This window comes from Mesoplodon mirus (assembly GCF_964341445.2).
Source record: "Mesoplodon mirus genome assembly, chromosome: 14".
Lineage (NCBI taxonomy): Eukaryota > Metazoa > Chordata > Mammalia > Artiodactyla > Ziphiidae > Mesoplodon > Mesoplodon mirus.
Window position 1 is genome coordinate 51,891,199 of NC_138990.1, and position 21,830 is coordinate 51,913,028.

A 21,830-nucleotide genomic window follows, 5' to 3' on the forward strand; every position below is an offset into this window, starting at 1 on the left:
ACATTATTAGGTCCTATAGTCTATTGTTCATACAACTTTTTCATTGCCCTTAAGCCTGCTTAACCTTTGTCCCATCCTTATACATTTCTTTTATATGCCCTTAGTATTTTGTCCATTTTCATAATACTTGAAAAACAATTCAACTTTGAAGTTATGAATAAAAATCATATTTCCAACTATACTGAGTGTGTGCTTCCCAATTGAGCATAGCTGGTAAAAAAAAAGAAAGCAGGACTTCCCTGGTGGCGCAGTGGTTGGGGGTCCGCCTGCCAATGCGGGGGGCACGGGTTCGTGCCCCAGTCCGGGAGGATCCCACGTGTCGCGGGGCAGCTGGGCCTGTGAGCCATGGCCGCTGAGCCTGTGCATCCGGAGCCTGTGCTCCGCAACAGGAGAGTCCACAACAGTGGCCTGTGTACCGCAAAAAAAAAAAAAAAAAAAAAGCAAGCAAGCAAATACTGACTGGTCTCCCTTTATATTTAATATTTATATTAAATGTATATGGACTAAATGTTTTCAATAGAAGCAGGGGTCATCAGACTGGATAAAAAAATCAAGACTTAATGTGTTGCATATTTGAAAGTTGCTAAGAGAATAGATCTTAAAAGTTCTCTTTACAAGGAAAAAGAATTGGTGTCTATGTATGGTGACTAATGTTAACTAGACTTATTGTGGTGATCATTTCACAAATGTTGAATCATTATGTTATACACCTGAAACTAATACAATGTTATATGTAAATAGTACCTCAGTAATAATAATAATAAAGACAAACTGTATGCTATTTGGAAGAAAACCATTTTCAGTATAAAACACAGGTTACAAGGAAATGATGGAAAAAAGTATTCCATTATAAACACTAATTATAATAAAGTTGGAATGGCTATATTAATATCAGAGAAGTATAAGAATTTTATTAGGAATAAAGGGGGACATTTCACAATGATAAAAGTTTCAACGAATCAGCAATATATAACAATCAGATGTTTATGCACCCAATAGCTAAAGATAAACATTTATGAAGGAAAAACTGATAGGACTGAAAGGAGAATTAGGCAATTTTGGAATTACATTCGGAGATTTCAAAATTTCTTTCTCAGTAATTGATATTGTAAGTAAACAGAAAATCAGCAAACAGACCTGAACAACACTATCAACTGACTTGAACTAATTTCCAGTTACTAAACACTCCATCCCAAAATACAGAATACTATTTTTTTGCTATTTTTAAAAATGTACATGATAGACCATATTATGGACCATAAAACCAGTCTTGATAAATTTGAAATTATTAAAATAACACAAAGCATATTCTCTGACCAAAACAGAATTAAAATAAACATCATTAACAGAAGAATATTTGGAAAATGTCAAAAAATTATGCCATAGAGTTTTAAATAGCCAAAGAGTCAAATAAGAATTGAAAGTTGAATATGTGAAGTTAATGAAAAAGAAAACACAACATAAAGCAGTGCTTGCATGGAAATCTTTGATTTTAAATGTTTATGTTAGAAAATAAAAAAGGTCCAAAGTTAATTTTCTAAGTTTCCAACTTAAGAGGCTACAAAAAGAACAAGTTAAATCCAAAATAGATAAAAGAAAGGCAATAATGAAGATAAAGTGTGAAAATCAATCAAGAGTAATAAGGGAAATCAATGAAACCCATACCTAGTTTCTTGAAAATATCAATAAAATTGATAAACATCTGGTTAGATTGAATAAGAAAAAAGATGACATAAAATACAATATCAGTAATAAAAAAGACAGCTATATATTTTATATACATTTAAAGAATAATAAAGAATATTGTTAAACATTTTATGTAATATATTAAGAAACTGAGATAAAATAGGCAAATACCCTGACAGGAACAGGATAACAAAATTGACTCAGGAAGATATTGAATGCCTATGAATGCCTATGTATTCTAGAAAGCACCTCCAGTCAACATCTGACATCTCTTATTTCCTATTTTCACTCATTTCACTCATTTCCTGATACTCTCCTTGGTTTACTCCATGTCAACTCCATTGACCTACCAGCAGTTTCTTGAACATGCTCGGCACCCTCCTGCCCGAGCTGCAGCACTGTGCTCCAGATGTCTGCTCAGATGTTACATGATCAGTGACATCTTCTTTGAGAACCCTAAATAGTTATCTCCCAAGTCCCCACTATCTCCCTATCCTCCTTGCCATTTATTCTTTGTGGTACTTTTCACCATCTTACAATAAATATTTGTTGATGAGTATATGAAAATATACAAAATCTTACACAGCATTTAAACATTTAGTGTGAGAGGAAAGTTCTCAAGATAAATTGATTAAGAAAAATGACATATTGCAATGCCATTCCCCTGTATATTCTCAATTTTGTCAGTAAATATTATGTATATATGTCTGTATGTACAGAAAAGGATTTTTTTTTTTTCGGTACGCGGGCCTCTCACTGTTGTGGCCTCTCCCCTCTCCCGTTGCGGAGCACAGGCTCCGGACGCGCAGGCTCAGCAGCCATGGCTCACGGGCCTAGCCGCTCCGCGGCATGTGGGATCTTCCCAGACCAGGGCACGAACCCATGTCCCCTGCATCGGCAGGCGGACTCTCAACCACTGCGCCACCAGGGAAGCCCCAGAAAAGGATTTATACGCATTCACCAAGATCTTATTTCTGTGAGGAAGAATGCTCATGGATTTAATTTTCTTCAACTTTCTACAGTGAATGTTTATTACATTATAAATAGACAAAAATAACTTAAATACAAATGAATTGACTGAAAAAGAAGTGGTCAAGAGGACTCTTCAGCTTAGTCCCTCTCTGACACATTTGAAACACGGGGATATTACAGGGACTGAGTTCAGAGACTTGAAATAGCAGACGTGTCCAGAGAAGACATTCTAGAACATATACTGCTGAGCATGTACTTATTCCGAAGGGAATGAACAGCTTGTTTAAATATATGGCTAGGATCTTCACATGTCTTAACTTTGATATATTATTCATGCCTCAAATGTGCTTCTTCCTGTTTTCACCAGGGCTCCAAAAAACCCCCAAAGCCTTAACCCCAGGTAAATTGTTTTCACTTCTAAATATATGTATGTAAAAAAATTCACCAACTACAGTTAAACTAGGTATTATCAGCTAATTATACTGTCAATTTTAGATTAACAGGTACTACGGAAAGGTGGGAAAGTCTGACAACCCATGGATCAGAAAAGTGTTTTATTTTTCTTTGTCTTCTGAAGAATCAGTGAGCATTGTTCAAAATTGGGACATCATGTATATCCTGAATAGAGTGAAAAAAATTTTAAATCAACTGAGTTTATGTTAAATAAATAAATGGATTCACATAATTTTAAAATGCCTCAACCATTAAAATATTCACTAGACTCCACTATTTAGAGTTAGACTTATTTCATTCCTAGTTGAGTTGTTTAAACCCCTCATTCATTTGGTTCTGTAATATATAGTATGAAAAGTACATCACAAATTCAGGTATGAATCAAAACAAATGAGTAAGTGTTTATTTACTACAGCACCAGCCACAGCATTTGACATGTCTGTAGTGTTCCAGGAAATAGAATTTCCATATTTTTGGGGGGAAGACTCCTTGGTCTAATTCTTACAGAAACATACTTTTCTTTGAAATTTTGCTGACCGTTTTCTCTAACAAACTGATATTTGCTATCTAAACCCTCCACCTTTGCTCTGAAGCCTCATGCAACCTTATATACTTAACTCTTGTTGTTGGTTGTCTACAGTTCCAATATCTTTTCCACGAAACTCACATGTCCTTCTGCCACAACTCTCCCTTCTCCCATTGATTTTTGTGTCTGTGTCTGAGGGGAGGCTCCTGACTAAAAGTATACAATTAGTCAATTGTTAGAAGTAATGAAAATAAATAGATTGAATTTCTTGTCCAGTGTTGACTAGGAACCTAATGAAGCTTTCAAAAGCCTGTGGGAAATAAGGGATGAGCTCTTGGCCAACAGACCTTGGAAGGGAGAAGTAACTTCCATTGGCAGTTGGAACAGATGGCATCTTAAGCATGACAGATTTCCCACCACTCCAAGTAGAATCAATATCTAGGAGCATGAAGTAAATTAGCTGGCAGTGGATGAGAAGTCTTCCTATTAGTTTGATTTAGGTATGGGTCGATCTGTATAGTTTTGCCATGATACTTTGTTTCAGTTCATTACTTTTAACCAGATCCAATAGCAATCATCTCAAGGATTCTGTGATGATTAGGTAACTGAAATAAGCATGAGACTGGAAAGATTTTAAAAGAAGGAGCAAAATAATTGACATGGCCAAACTACACCTCCGTGTTGGCTTTCCTCCTCTGTGCATATTCAGATAAGGCAATTTCATGGGCAGCACTCTTCTGAGCAAAAGTTGTAACGTAGATGGAGGATGATGGGGATGTATATGGATAAGATACTGATATTTATCATGACTTGACTTTATGCCTGGTGTTTTCCAACTGGAATTCTTTTAATTCTTGTGGCAGATCACTTGGGTAGTGACAAAGTCTAACCTCAAATCCATGTTTGTCTGAGTCCAAAATCCATGCTTTTTCAAACTTTCAGCTACATTATATTGATGGTTGGTCTTCCATTACCATTTAGCTCTTTTCTTAAACTCAACATCCTGCTTGAGTCCATTTTTAAAGGCTTTTTCCCCAGGAAAGTCTTTATGTCCTTGGCCTAGGATGCACTGATTAAATATAAGGGTCAATTGCATTTTGATTGGGACACCCAGTGACATAATTCAAAGAAATGAATTCCTAATGGCAAATTAATAGGTATTTATTCATTTACCATCCTAATATAAGAATTGACTATTCACTAAGCATCTACTGTGTGATAAATACACTGTGCTTTTTATTCATTTACCATCCTAATATAAGAATTTATTCATTTACCATCCTAATATAAGAATTGACTATTCACCAAGCATCTACTGTGTGATAAATACACTGTGCTGGGTACTGGAAAAACAATAGTGAGCAAAAAATGACAATTTTTGTTTCTATGGGGGAGAAATACATTAATCAAACAATCACATAATTACATGTAAAAAATCAAATTTCTGAAGAGTGATATGAAAGAGAATTAAAGTATACCTATAATATTGAAGGCTTCTGTCACAGACTGGGTTCACAGAGTGTAGGGAGTTTATTAAAAAGTATTCTGAGGTCAGCTCCTGTGGAAGGGAAGGAAATGGCAGGATAGATCAGAGGGAAAAGTTGGGTTATGATGCAGGCTCACTGAAGGCTTCACCTGACATACTGAGAACCCTGAAGCTAGGATGACCCTTTAGAGTTGCCTAAAGTTGGGATGAGGGACCAGGTCCTTGTATCCCATATCAATTAGTCATTGGATTTGTGTTGCTTTGGAAGGGAAGTATTTTGAGGACAAAGTATAATGTGTGAAAATGGATATAACTTTTTTCTAAAACTTTGACTTACGTGGGAAAGAGAGTGATAAGAGTGATAGAGGGCAATGAGGGCTGAAGTGAGAATTATATTTTCCAATAAAAGAAGCTTAGGAGCGTGGTCCTGGTGAGGAGAGACTTTATGGTATATTGTTGGGGGAGCTACCTGTGGGTAGGATGTTTTATCAGAGGTACAGATGTCTCACCACAGAAACAATCTATGTGTAAGCCCTGCCTTGCTCCTTGGTTTGGGTATAAATAAGAATGGTTCACATAGATTTAAAACTTTAAACTCTTTACTTACAGATTGCACTTCCAACCTTTTTCAAGATATTTACTAGGAGACCTACCTCAGCAAAGTGGAATGATTAAGGTCAAACATAGAAGCCTGGGTCATATGGTAGACATGAGATAAAAGAGAGAATGAGTTTGGCATAGGATATTGGAAACAGTCATTTTAGGGTCTGGAATCATTCCTCACAATAACAACAAAGGATGTGACTATTGATTGATGCAGGAGTAGAATTTGTGCCTTTGCTCTGAGTACTGGGAATTTACCTGGTATAATTAGAACTAGTTGGTATGGCTGTTTCCAAGAAGAGGATTCAAAACATGATAGCTACTGGCAATGGCAATAGGAAGCTCTGTGGTTCAGTTTATCAATGGTCTTCTTACATCTGGAATTGAAAGGTGGGAAAATATGAATTTCAAACTTTCTATGACATTAATATTCTAGATACGTTGGTCTACCATTTAATCACACGGAATTTTGCTATTTCCACTTTCAGTCTGAGTGGTTAATTCTGCTTTTCTCACCAAAACACATTTTTGGGGGAGAACTATGATATGTTCATTCATTCATTTAACAAATATTTTCTCAATATCTGTTGTGGGATTGGCACTCTCCTAGTGGTAGAGTACAAAGTGGTTGCAAAAAATGGTCAGAGCAGTCTTGCAGGGGAAGACAGACTTGGTACATAAAAGTAATAAATGGTTATATATTGTTATAGAAAAGGATTCAGAGCAGTCTTGCAGGTATGGTATGGTGGGGAGAGAAATTAATAGATTAAGTTATATTTTGGAGAAAAATTACAAAATATTAATGAATTGAATATGGGATGTTATGGAGAAAAATAAATCTTAAATGTTCCCAGATTTCTGGATTAAGCATCTGGGATGGACTATGGTATCATTTACTGAGAAGGAAAAGCCTTGGGAAAAAGAGATTGAAGGAGGTTTAGGCTACTAAGGACTCAATTATGGGCATGCTATGTTTGAGATACCTATGAGCCATCAAAGTGGATATTTCAGGTAGGTAATGGTATATGTGTATGTTTAAAGATAAGAGCAATGATCTGTGTATGAGAAATACATTTTGGAATTGATGACACATAAATGATATATAGTCATAGTAAAGGATGAGATCATTTAGGGAAGAAAACCAAGGGAGGGAAGAGAAAACCCTTTACAGAGTCCTGAGGAACTCCAGAATTTAGATTTGAAGTGGATGATAAAGAGATCTTGGTGCTGAAATGAGAATTCTGGTATGATGACGTAATATCTGATTACATCTTCACAATGACACTTAGGAATAAAAAATAAGAACAGTTTCCATTTGTAAAGCACTTGCTATGACAGCCACTCTTTCAAGTGCTTTGTCTACATTCGCATGTATAATTCTCACAACAAGCTTATATGGCAGGCCCTACTTTTATCTCCCTATTTTATAGTTGAGGAACCTGAGGCCCAGTGAGGATAATTAACTTGTCCAGGGTCCTGTATGGAAACAAGCTTCAAATCCAAGCAGTCAGGCTTCAGAGCCTGCATATAACTATGGTGCTATTTTGCCCCTTAAAATGCCACTTGGCTCTCTCCACAGTATGGCAGTTTGCTTCTCTAAGGCTGGCAGGTGAATCTTTCTCACTTCCAATCTCTTCCTTTCGGAAGGATCCAGTCCTTTTTATGGGCTCAGCTGCTTAGGCCTACCCAGGATAATCCCTCTTTCGATTAGTTCAGTGGCAACTTATTTAGGACCTTAATTACATCTGAAAAATCCCTTCACCTTTGTCATATGATGTAACCTAATCATGGGAGTGAATTCAGTCATATTCAGACTCACTCATGATCAAGGGGGAGAGATTGTATAAGGTGTGGACAAGGGGTAAGAAGCTTGGGGACAACCTTAGAATTCTGCCTGCCATGGGGACCAGAGTCACCTACAGAGTTGCGATGGATTCAGCCTCCTGAGTATACTTGGGGTCATCTGGGCATGATTAATTAGAATGTCAGTCATTTGAGTATGTGGATTGGAAGCCACTCCAATCCAACTCACTTCCATTTCACCTTCTCCCAAAGTTGACCACAGCTGCTGTGGAACTGAACTGCAAGACTACACACTGAGCAGTTGCTTAGGCAACCAACACATATTCTACCCCATTTGAACGCTAGTTAAAATGGTATTTACAATGGCATTGCTAAACAGAATTGAAACTAAAATATTACAGCATGTCAAAATCCTAGACGTGGCAGAAACTCAAAGAGAATGATTATCTGAAGAGCCAGCACAAGCTTTTGTACTGTATGTAAGTTCACAATCTAGACTCATTATAAATTGTTATTCAAAAGGATGCATGCCTTCTATCACCATTATTGGTTTACTAACCAGTACCTTATATATATAACAGGTATGCAGCAGGTATTTGTTGAACTAAATCAAAGTTGCCTTTCCAGAATGGCTATTTATTATGTATCTGAACTGGTGCATACAAAATTTGAATTTCCATGACCCTGCGTTTCCCCAAACCTGCTTTTAAACAGTCTGTTAAAAGTATAAAAAACATCAAATGCCTTTTTATCCAGCTAATTATATTACTGACCAAAATGACCACTGTACCTTTAGAAATCATGTTTATTTGTCAAGCAGTAGGTGATGTAATTAAACACAGTATTGTTCACAAGAGTGAACAGCTTACTTTTAGTTATCCAGATGCAAAAAAAAAAAAAAAAAAAAAAAAAAATCACCCTGTAGCTCCACAGTGAATTGCTTGCTGAAGGTGTTTCATCCTCATGGTGCATAAGAGTAATCCCATGCACAGAAAAAATCCACGGAGAGCATTGTTATCCTTTGAGGCAACAATGATTGCCCATTGGTCTTGTCAGTGCAGTTCCCAGGACCCATATTTGCCACACTGTGTTCTACAGAATATTAGTTCCTTCAGGTGTTAATAAGGGTTCCTGACAAAAAGGTTACTGACCAAAATGTTGGGAAATGGAGCACATTTTGCCCTCCCTTCAAGGAACCACAGTGTACATTAGCAGTTGAAAAACTTTCAGCAGCTTGAAGACAGGTGTTTAACCCAGCATTTTCCAAACTAATTTGACCACTGACACTACCTTTTCCTCCTTAGTGACTCTGCAGGTCACCTAATACTATGTTAAGAAAATAATGTTCCTGGGATACACTTAGAGGAATGCTCTCTGAATTAACAGGGCATTTGATAACAGCGGTTATACTCATTTCTTCTAGGGACAGTTCAAATTGTGGTGGGTAAATGGGGGAGTAAATACTGACTGAGAACTTGTGATGTGTAAGACAGGGCACAATATCTCTTTTTAACCTTCAATTATTACTGTAAGACAGGTAATCTGACTCCTCTTTTACAGATGCAGGTGTTAGAGTTAAAGGAAGTAAAGCAATATCCACTATTAGTATTCACTCCTTTGTACAGAAAAACAAAACTGCTGATGACACAAGTTTACCTAAAAAGTACAGCTTTCATGAAAGTGTTCTACAGAGGTTCTGTAGAGGTCCTTGGAGGAAAATTAAGAGTCTGTTCATGTCCCTAAGTGAGATTGAATATCATATGCAGAGATGCATCAATATTTTTATTAGTTAAGGACACTGAGATTGGGAACGAAGAATGAGATTTGAGGTGGATACCAGACCCAAGTACCCTCAGCCTTCTGGAATGAGATGGTCACCCCCAGCTGAAAAGAAATGGGTCCGTGGGTGTCAATGCTCTGGGTCTATCACCTAGATACTTGCTGGATATGTGCATGCTTGTGAGATTCTTTTAAAATTAATTTTTGTTGGAGTATAGTTGCTTTACAGTGTGTTAGTTTCTACTGCACAGCAAAAATGAATCAGCCATACATATACATATATCCCCTCCCTTTTGGACTTCCTTCCCATTCAGGTCACCACAGTGCATTAAGTAGAGTTCCCTGTGCTATACTGTATGTTCTCATTAGTTATCTGTTTTATACATAGTATCAATAGTGTGTATGTGTCAATCCCCATCTCCCAATTCCTCCACCCCAACCCCCTTTTCCCCCTTGGTATCCATACATTTGTTCTCTATGTATGTGTTGCCTGCTTGGGAGATTTTGATTGAAATTGTGCCTGCTTGATTTTTCTTTATAAAATAAAGTTCTCAACAAGTCTTTGACACATGCATCAGCAATAGTTGATAAATAGTTTAAAGGTTTTATTTCCCTGAAATGTTCTATAAGTAGAAAAATTTACAAAAATAAGGTTTTAGGGAAAAAAAACCCCTATAGGTAGCTGACTGAGTACTCCAATATATAGTATAGTATAGTATGGTATAGTATAGTATACATTAATGATATTCTATATTTGAGGACTGTCTTCTCAGTACTATATTTTACATGCTTTTTTGGAAAAATTGCTCTTGTGCTATAACCTGCTGGAGTGATTTTTGAATAATAATGTGAATAAAAGATGGTTTGTTGAGATTCAGGATTTTATTCGTTTCAGTTAGTAGGGAGAGCAATATTAATATGTCTTAAAATTGCAAAATAAGAAAAACAGGGTACGTTTATTTTTTCCATGTGTATGATGTATTGAGTCTTTCTACTTCTTAAGTGTTTCTCAGTTTCAACCATCATGCAAGGCACTGAATCAAGATGGACTTTTAAATAACATACTGTGGTATTAACCAAATACCATTACTATGGAAAGTGATGAAGAGTACTTTAGCTGAATTACTTGTAACCAGAAATGCCCCAGATGCAAGCTTGTTGCATATTTTCTTCAGGCAAATGCCTCAGTCACCTTGTCATTGAATAACTTTGCACCTTAACTCCACGCTAATATATCCTCTTTCATTCAGCTGTGTAAACAACTAAGCACAGAAAGAAAACCCTACAGGACACACTTCACTGCACTCTGGCCATTCTTCCTATCAAGCAGGAATGTGTACTATTTTAGGTTATTTGCATTTGTATATATAGTGTACTCATATACATGAAGTCTCTACTAGTTTTCTGTAAAGACTTGTGTCTTCGGAAATCCACTGGTCATCTAGGTGACAGGCTGTATGGTTTTCTCCCATGTCATGATGAGGTATGTGTATATGTATGTGTGTAGCTCAGTGAGGTGGTTCTTATTCATGGCTGCTCATTAAAATTCCCCAGGAACTTAAAAAAACAAAACAAAACCGAAACCTGGGTATTAACAGAACAATTAAATCAGGATGTCTGTAGGTGGCGTGAGGTTATAGTTATTTACTTCGCTATCTATTTATTTTAAACTTTTATTATGGAACACCTTTAACATATATAAAAAGTGGGAAAATTATATAATGAACCCACAGGATAATGCACCCAGCTTCTACTAAATCATTGCTAAACCTGTTTCATCTTCACTCCAGTCAACCCCTCTTTCACTGCCTCCTTCTTTTGGATTATTTGGACATGAGTTCTAGACATCATATAATTTGATTTGTACATATTTTAGTATGTATATACGTGTGACTAAAAGAAGAGGACTCACTAAAATATCAATTATTTTATCATCAGAACACAAAAAGCTTAATTTCTTGACATAGTTAAATATCCTGCCGATGTTTACACTTCCCTAATTGTCTCATACTTTTTATAGTTGTTTGGCTCAAATCAGGATTCAAATAAGGGAAATTCATTGAGATTGGTTAATGTGTCTCTTATGTCTCTTTCAATCTATAGATTACCTCCATCTGTTTTTCTTTCTTGCAATTTCAAAAAGAGACTGGCTCATTTGTATTGTGGAGTTTTCCAAATGGTTACAAGTGACTGAATTTCTGTGACTTCATTTAACACGTTCCTTTGTTCCCTGTATTTCCTGTAAATTGGTATTTAGAATTATAAGCTTGATATAATTTAGATTGGATCACTTTGGAAAGATTATTTCATAGATGTAGTTGGTTACTTCCATCATTAGGCAAAACATTTCTGGTTGTTTCTCTTTTTGTGGTATTAACAGCCTTTGATGATCAATGCTTAGACTCATTTTTTTTTTTTTTTTTTTTTTGCGGTACGCGGGCCTCTCACTGTTGTGGCCTCTCCCGTTGCGGAGCACAGGCTCCGGACGCGCAGGCTCAGCCACCATGGCTCACGGGCCTAGCCGCTCCGCGGCATGTGGGATCTTCCCGGACCGGGGCACGAACCCGTGTCCCCTGCATCGGCAGGCGGGCTCTCAACCACTGCGCCACCAGGGAAGCCCTAGACTCATTTTTTTAAAACTAAGGTTTACAAATGGTTATATTTGAGTTCAGTTATTTATTCTTTACTTACTAGCTGGAATGTTCCTATAATGAGAAGCTTTCCATCATCAATTATTTGTTTGCCCTGAGATATAGTTTGTACAGTAGAGAAAGAAAAAAAATGCTTGATTGTTCTCTTTTATTTACTAGTTTTCAAATAATAAAGTGGTTCCCTAAGTTATTCTAATAAGGTGTATTTTTATGGTTTTATTATAAATGCCTGAATTTAAAAATATTTGATGTATTTTATTACTTTGTAATTATTTTCCTTATTTATTCTTACATTGTCTTAACAATGGCCAGAGTAGCCTCTTTATTTTAAAATCTGAGACTCTTGGACACTATAGTGTAGTAGTATCCTAGTAGTCTCTGGTAGCATTCTTTCTTTCTGGTATGGAAGCTCATCTTTTTTATTTCCTTCAAGTTTTATTGAGATATAATTGACATACAGCACTGTGTAAGTTTAAGGTACAGCTGAGGGCTCATATTGAGCACTCCTGGAAACAGCCATTTCTCAAAGGAGTCCTAGTTCCTTTTATGGAGAAACAAATCTGGATTTGTTTCTCCATAAAAGGAGATTTAGAGACACAAATCTGGATTTAGAGACACAAATCTGGATTCTAAGCATGCTCATCGTTCGTGAATTGCTCATTTTCTAGGTCTTTCCAATAGATAGAGCTGGGAAATGTTTATATTTTTTAAAATTTAGAAATATGCTGTTTTTCTTTAATAATTAACTTACATCTGAATCTTTGTTTCATGCCAAAAATCTCAGTTCCTAATTACATTAATATCAGTACTCATTTATTAGTAATATATATATAATATATATAATATATAATATTATATATAAAATATATAATATAATATAATATATATATAATATGTATATAGTAATATATTATATATAATATATATATATATATACACAATAATATATATATATCAGTAATATATATATAACATAATATCAGTACTCATTTATTTATCCCATATGGCACACTGAATTTTCCAAAAATAGCCACAAAAATGTTTCCAGTGCCATGCCATGTGTGCTTCTAGAAACCTGTCATTTCCCATTAGGAGGTAGAGTCTATTTTCCTTCCACTGAAACTGGGCAGGCCTTTGTATACAACTCAATGAATAGAATGAGACAGAAATGACACTACATGACTTCTAGAAGTTAGGTCATAAAAGGTGATGCAGCTTCTGCTGAGCTTTCTCATGGATGCTCACCCTTGGAACCAGGTTCCAGGGAGAAGTCACCTGTAGGCTTTCTGGCCAGCAGCCTCAGGTATGGTCTCACCTGACAGACAGCATTAACCACCACACTTGTCGGTGAGCCTTCAAATTGTTTCATTTCCCCAGGTGACATGGATTGGAGTACAGATAAGTTAATTTCATCAAGAGCTGCCCAAATAGTTCAGGAGCAAAATAAATGCCATTTTTTTGGTGTTAAATTACTCACAACTTACTGCTTCTAAGTATAGCCCATTCTCTTATCTTTTAAATTTAGCTTTATTAAGGTATAATTAACATAAAAAATATACAATTTAAAGTTTACAATTCCATAAGTTTTGATATATGCTTACCTTGTGAACTTGTCAGCACAAGCAAGAGAATGAACCCATCTGTCACCCCAAGACTTTCCTCATGCTCCTTTGTGAACTATGTAATCTCTATCTGCTGCACCTCCTTTTCCCCCAACTCCCATCTGTCTCCAGGCTTCCTATTATTATACATTAGTTGAATTTTCTAGAATTTTATATTAATTGAATCATACATTCTATACTCTTTTTATTTCTGGCTTCCTTCCCTCAGTATTATTATTTTGAGATGCATCTGTTGTAGCATCTATCAATAGTTCATTCCTTATTTTCTCTCTCTATTTTCTATCTGTTCCCTAATAGAAATCTTGAACTTTACTAGTAACTTCTTCCTTCCTCCCTTCCTCCAGCATGTATTTGAAATAATATAACTTCACTCCCAAATAGTATCAAAAGGCAATCAATGAGCTCATTCTCCTTTTCATATATGTCCCTGTTTTTGTTCCCCCATTTTATTATAGAAATTGAAACCAACACATATGATACTTTTCCCATTGTAACTATCACTTTATCATAGTTCTACAGATGAATATATATTTAATATCCATCCACTGCCGATATTACATCAATGTTTCTCTAGTCATTTTGGTTGTCCAAAGATTTCTTTAGTAGAAAAAGTGGTATTCTCTGTTTTTGTGAGGGTTGTTTTAGCTGTTGTTTTCTTGTTTGTTTTGGCAGGTTAGTAATAGTTGTGCCCTTCTTACTTGAAGTTATATTTGTCTAGATAATACACAGTGGTTCACATTTTCTTTTCCATAAGTATTTTACATGTGTTGCTTCACTTTCTTCTGACATAAAGTCAAAATGTCTGATGACAACCTGATTTTCTTTTTCTTACTGATGACTTTGGGGACTGGGGCACACTTGATACCTATAGGACTCTTTTTTTCTTTAAAGTACAATTATTTTACTAGAATACATCATGGCTGTCCTGTGATGACTTTCCCATATATGTGGCACACCTTTTCAGTATGAAATTTCAAGCATTTTTATTTATCTATTTTTTAACTTAAGGGAAGTGATCGGTAGATTTTACTACTTATTTATTTATTTATTTATTTGCTTTAGTTTTCTCCAGGGACTCCTATAGCAGTATGTCAAATCTTCTTTGTTTATCTTCTACAGCTGTCTCTTCCTCAAGAATATTTTGCATCTTTTTCTGTATTTTTTTAATTTAAAAATTTTCCTCCTTTCTACTTTCTATTTCTCTTAAGACATTGTCAATTGTGTTCATTTGCTTTTTTTTTTTTTTTTTTTCGATACGCGGGCCTCTCACTGTTGTGGCCTCTCCCGTTGCAGAGCACAGGCTCCGGACGCGCAGGCTCAGCGGCCATGGCTCACGGGCCCAGCCGCTCCGTGGCATGTGGGATCTTCCCGGACCTGGGCATGAACCCGTGTCCCCTGCATCGGCAGGCGGACTCTCAACCACTGCGCCACCAGGGAAGCCCTCATTTGCTTTTGAATGATTTCAATTTTAGTCTTCATTTCAAAAATGATATTTTCTTCTATTCATGTTCATTCCTGAGTTTTGTCCCCTATCCTTTCATAGCTTCCACTTTCCAATAACCTCATTTCTATGTGTTTCTAATTCTCTTTTATGCTCTTCTTTCATAGCTTCTATCACTTTCTTAAAAACATTTTCACTTTTTTCTCTAAAATATCAAGGTAGAGTTTTGTGGATATATATTTCTAGACAGTCTTATTGTATTCTGCTCCTTACTTATTTTTTTTTATGGTAACTTTGTATGGAACTTAACACTTTCTCTTTTGCTTATGTTTAGAGAATGTTTCCCTATAGACAGGAAGGGTGATACAGAATAGCTTTTCTAGAGTCAGACCTTTAGAACTACCTTTTCTGTTGATTTCATAAAATGATTTTTTTAAAAAAGAAGCAGCATAGTAAGCAGTTCCTGAGATCTGACTCATTTGTACCCTTCCTCCACTTTCATCTGGATTTTCTTTTTCCTTTGTTCTGTTGTCGCTGTCCTGCTCAATTAGTATTCTCCTCAAGGTGGGCTTTTATCTTGCATGGGAGTTTCCTTTTATTCATTTTGGAAATTCAGGGCTCATATGGCTCGTGCCACATCTAATCTTACAATGGTCCCCACCCCCACATTCATATGATGCCAGGAAAAGCCCCCTAGTTTCTGCAGCTGCTTCCAGATTGGCATTACACTTTTTTAGTGAGTGTTTTGGCATCTTGGGGCTCTCCGGTTGTCAGAGCCATTAGAAGCTGCTTTTCCTTCTTTCTCTTCCTCTCCCACACATGTGGATAACGTGTGTATATTTGCCATTGCTGGTTTTCCTCACTTTCTTACTCATATTTTTGGGTTCCTGTATACTCCTAGTTTTGTTGTAGCTGTTGCTTGTGGGTGTGTAGACTTGTTCTTTCAGATTTGGTTGGGGCGGGGGGAATTGATTTAATAATCAATTATCCCACTGCCATTCTCCCCAAGTCCTTGATATTTCTGTTTTATTAGTTTCCCTGGTGATTATAAAGAGGAGCCAGAGTTGAGAAGATTTGAATTCTTGTTCTACCTCCATCACTTTCTGGCAATGTCACTTTTTAAAGTCACTTAAATTATGTGAACTTCATTTTTTTTATAAATAAGATGATCACAATAGTACCTGTGCTATCTTCCTCATAAAATTGGTGTATTATACAAGATTCGTATATGCAAAAATTCTTTGAAAATGTAAAATTTATACAGTCTGTACATTAGTAGTTCATTCTTAAATAAATACCAAAAGCAGCAGCAACCATGCCTTTGATCCACATACATTGTACTGTACAGGCATTGCAGTAGTAAGGGCAGTACTTATGTTTCTTACTAAATAAATCTGAGCTCTTGTGTTATTTTGAGACACTGTTCCTTCTTGGTCCAGAGCTGTGGTTCTCAAGGTCTGCCTTGTGTCTGGGGCCTCCGGAGAGAGCTGGAGGTGGAGATTCCTGGGTTCTGATTCAGCCAGCACTACTTTCCTCTTTTTGTGTTTTATATTGTTCTCCTACACATGATTGTGTATGTAAGAGAGTTCTTCAACAGTGACAACAACAACAGCGTACTGTTTTGGAAATCCTGGATTTGGTAATTCCTAATTTAGGCACACACTATGAAGCAAAATTTTATTTCCCCTTCAATTGCCTGGAACTCTATGTATTTTCTGTCAAACACAATACATGCTAGCTCATCTTTAAGCTATCGGTAAAAATATACTGAACCCCCAGTTGACCCACACTACATGCTTATAATACTAGCCTGAGAACACTGTGCTGTTTGCCCTGGTGACTAAGAGTTATATGGTGCTAAAGAGAGAAGGGGATTTTTTTTTCCTACCAATTCCTGATACCCTGACAATTTCAGGCAAATTTTGGAAATACTTAAGTTTTAATTTTCCATCAATCTACCTTTCTCTCTTCACTCCACTCCAACACTCTCAAGCCCTCTTCCTTCTGGCCTCTAATAACTTCAAGGCTATGCTTTTGAACCATTTCAACTGAGAAGCAGAACAAAAGTTTGGGCCTCTAGAGTGATTTAGTGACCTCCCTGGCCATAAACTATAGTCTCCTTTTCACAAAGCTGATCTTTGTCAGCCATTAGGAAACTGATGTAATTAAACCAATTCACACTAGTGAATGACTGATGGCCCATAACCACTCCACAGCTATTAATATTTTTAAAATAGGATGCTTGGATTACTAATTAGGGAATTTTAAACACTTGCTACAAAAATGGGGGAAAAAAGCAAAATGTCAGGCCATATCAAAGATGGATTTTGCACAGATGAGCTAATAAGTGGGTAGCTGGGTTAGGAGCACTGCAAAGCATGCAAGTTATGCTCTTTATATTTCCAGAAAGTGCCACCATGCAGAAGGTGCCCTTGGAGCTGAGTCACTCAGGGGCCCTTACTAGGGTAAATCCATTACACATTTTCTTGCTTTTTACCATGATGCACCTCACAGGTTTTGAATTGGGGCTGCCTCTAGACATGCTTGGACTCTAAAGCAGGTCTGTGGCAGAGACTGCCAGTTGCCTACCCTAACATCCATCCTCTCCTTTCTTCCTAATTAATAGAACTCTGCTATGTTGAGGATGGTAGTGTGTCCAGCCAGAAGCTTATATTTCCCGGAATTCCTTGTCCATAGATTATAGACATGTCTAAGATCTGGCCACTGAGATGGAAACAATGTGTTGTGTGAATTTTCCATAAACACACTTTGAAAGGGAGGGGATGCCCCTTTGTCTTTGCTCCCTTTCCTTTGCCTACTGGCTGGAACTTGGACCTGATCACTGGAGAGGTAGGAACCATTTAGAAAGATAAGAGCCAGCCAGGGTCCTTGATAGCAGTGTGAAGCTGAAATAACAACTCTGGTCTACCCATATGTGGACAGCTTTTACTTGAGAGAGAAGTAAACTTCTGTCTTGTTTAATCCTCTGTTTTGAAAGTCTCCATTACTTATAGCCAAGCCTATTGGTATTTCAAGCCCCTAATTCACAATTTAACTACAGCCAGCGCATTTTTTCCATGTCATTTATAGTTAAACAAAACAACTTAAATTCTGTCCTAAAATGTACAGGTTTCAGTTTAAGAATATTTATTCTACCAAGAAATTAACTTTTCAAAGTCATCAGACCTTAGAAATTCTTTCTAGTTCATATCTGAATTACAATAGGGACTCCTGTGCTTAACACATTGCTTCTCAATCTTCAATATGCATATGAATCATATGAGAATCTTAATAAAATATAGATTCTGACTCAGAAGGTCTGGGGTGGAGCCTGAGATTCTGCATTTCTAACAAGCTCCAAGTGATACTGATGCTACTGCTGATCAGCACTTTAGATGGTGGGCATCAAATCACTTAGGGTGTCTTTAAGTGTGCAACTCTCTTTCTCTGTCCCTTTCCCCTCGTCAGAGTTTCTGGAGGTGGGCATTGGAAAGCTAGCTGTATGATGAAGAGACATCATGTAAAATTTTTATAAACACACAAGTTTGAAAGTCATTAATATGGTACACGCATTGTTAGTTGTAAATTTCAAACAGTACAATAGATATTAATGCAGGCTGGGAAATGAATTTGTTTCTCTTTTTAAGAAGCAATAGTAAATCCTTCCTTCTAATTTGGAAAAGATAATCTCTGTTTTTAACCCAGAGTGTACAGAAATAGCCAGGTTTTAAAACTTTCATCATATTTCTTGTCCATGGAGAAATAGAAAAAAAATTCCAGATCAGAGATTCTTTTTGTTTTTGAAATATTGTTCAAGTGTCTGATTGGGAGTATAAGGGGGCCGAAAAACATTCTTTAGGTCAAATTATGCACTCTTACCTTGAAGAGCTATTTGGATTAAAACAGCATCAAAGAGACCTCTGCTATTTTTGATCTTAGAGTGGGTCAGATTTTTTTAAGAATTACATTGTTCATAGAAATTGTGGTCTTTGGGCTATCTCTGTGGCCAAATATCAAGCTCTTGAATAGGGGAATGAAATATGTATTTTAAGGTGAAGTAAAAAATTATAGCAATCATATGTATTAACTCAGGCAAAAAATTTTCTGGAAACATTCAGAAATTCTAAGAGAAATGTTTCTTTCTTGGTTTTTAGTAATTTGTAGGCTTAAACATGTGCTTTTGTATGTAAACCCCAGTCATGTATAATTATGAATTTCTACAGTTAAGTATTTTCTTTCTGTGTAATTTTTTTCTTTTTATTCTTTCCCCAGAGAAGTATCATTTCTAAAAATCTTCTTTGATTTTAGTTTTAAAATAGATTTTTGATAATGAATTCCCTTTGATTTGATTGAGACTTTATGTATGATACATTCTATTTCTTGTTTTTACTTCTCCTTTCTCATCATTGTTTCATTAATTGAGGTTTCTTGTTATTGTTTTCCCACTAGTTTTCTCCCTCTGTTTGGAAGTATATACTCCATTTTATTCTTTAAGTTATTACTCTAGCTATTTTAACATGCATGTGTATGAAAGCCTAAAGTTAACTGATACTTCTACCTTCTTCCAGATTAAGATAAGACTTACAGAATTTTTAAACTATGATCTTCATCCTTACTACTTATATGCAATTGTTGTTCAGTGTTTTATGTTTTCCCTGAATATTGTTTCTCCTGGATAATTACCATTGCAGTTGTTGAGGTTGAATCAATAACCAATGGCCACTGATTTAATAAATCATGCCTATGTAATGAAGCCTCCATAATAACCAAAAGAACAGGATTTGAATAGCTTCCAGGCTGGTGAACATGTATTGGTGCTGGGGGCTTGGTAACATGCCTGGAGGGAGCACAGAAACTCTGTGCACATTTCCCCATACCTTGCCCTGTGAACCACTTCCATCTGGCTGATCCTGAGTCATATTCATTTATAATAAACCACTAATCTAGTAATTAAATTGCTTTCCTGAGATCTGTGAATCATTCTAGCAAATGATTGAATTCAAGGATGGGGTGGTGGGAAACCCCAGTTTATAGCCGGTGAGTCAGAAGCACAGGTACAATAATAATCTGGAGTTGTGATTGGTATCTGGAGTTGGGGGAGCAGTTTTGTGGGATTGAGCCCTTAACTTATGGGATCTGACGCTATCTCCAGGTAGATAATGTCAGAATTGAGTTAAATTGTAGGACACTCAGCTGGTGTCCAGAGAACCAGAGAGTTGCTTCATGTGGAAAAACCAGAACACACATCTGGTAGCCAGAAGTTAAGCTTGTGTGTTATGTGTAGAGAAGAAACACAGGAGTTTTCCCGTGTTCAATTTAAATCTCAATCAGGATTATAATTTTAAAGGATAGGATTTATTATAGTCAACCAATTATGTATTAAAGTTATTATTGTTTAGAATGTGAGCATAGGCATATTTTAGATTTAAAAACTCAAAAGTATCTGGGAAAATGAAAGTTTATATGTATATGATAAATAATAGCAATTATCATGTGTGATTCAATAGATATTTGACTACTCTGCCCTGGTGAATCTCGGATGTATTCAATAAATTTTTTCTGAATGTATGAATGAGTTGATGTTGTTCATAAGTCATAGTCAAAGAAAGACATGATATGTTGGAGACTGTATATGTGTGTGTGTGTGCGCGCGCATACACATCTTTGCAAAGTAGGGTAGAAGAGTCATTGCTTCTCCTCTAGATTTAAAGAACTGATAGTCATATAGGGACTAGTCTGTCTTTTTTATTGATTGGCCATGCAATCAGCTGGTCAAAACTCCCACCATCTAGGCTATCAGACAAAGCAGGCTTGATATTAAGTCACCTTCCAGGATTCTAACTTGCCTCACACTGTCCAAATACTGGTAAAACCTAAAGTGAGGGTCTCAGCATTGGGTGTTTTCTTTTTTTTTTTTTTTTTTTTTTCTTTTTGCGGTGTGCGGGCCTCTCACTGTTGTGGCCTCTCCCGTTGCGGAGCACAGGCTCCGGATGCACAGGCCCAGCAGCCGTGGCTCACGGGCCCAGCCGCTCTGCGGCATATGGGATCCTCCCAGACCGGGGCACGAACCCGTATCCCCTGCATCGGCAGGCGGACTCTCAACCACTGCGCCACCAGGGAGGCCCTGGGTGTTTTCTTAATGGATGTGAAACATAGTAGAGACAATTAACAGCAACAATAGAAGCTAACATTCAGTGAACACTTACTGTATGATAGGCAGGTATTCTTTAAGGGCTTTACTGGTGTTAGGTCATCCCTCAATAATCTTACAAGTTATATGCACTTATTAGCTCTATTTCATAACTGGCTCAGAGAGGTTAAGAAATTTGCCTCAGATCACACAACTGGTAGGTTGGAGAACTTAGATTCTAACCTGGACATTTTGACATCAGGGCAGTGTTCTTACTCCCTACCAGATGCTTACTGCCTGCATCTTAAGTCAGAATAATCAAGACTGAAGAGTTTGAACCACATTGAGCAGTAGCCTTCTTCACTCTAGGTCAGTAGTTCTCAACTGGAGGCAGTTTTACCCCTCAGAGGAAATTTGGAAATGTCTGGAGATATCTTTGATTGTCAATACTTGGAGTAGAGTGAATCAACTGGCATCTACTGGGTAGAGGGAAGGGATGCTGCTAAACATCCTACAATACATAGGAATGACCCTTCACAACAAATCATTATTCACTCTAAATTGGCATTATGCAAAGTTAGAGCAATTCTGCATTTGGTTAGTAGCTCTCAGCCTTGGCTGAAGATTAGAATGATTTGAGAAGCAACCAGACCAATTATATCAGAACCTCAGAGAGTG

At 36.7% G+C, this 21,830-nt stretch overlaps 1 long non-coding RNA gene across 1 annotated transcript in view; it reads left to right on the plus strand.

The window, feature by feature from the left end:
• LOC309815238 overlaps window positions 1–21,830 on the plus strand; it is a 1,174,291-nt gene that overhangs the window by 495,609 nt on the left and 656,852 nt on the right. The gene's annotated exons all lie outside the window — the stretch shown is intronic.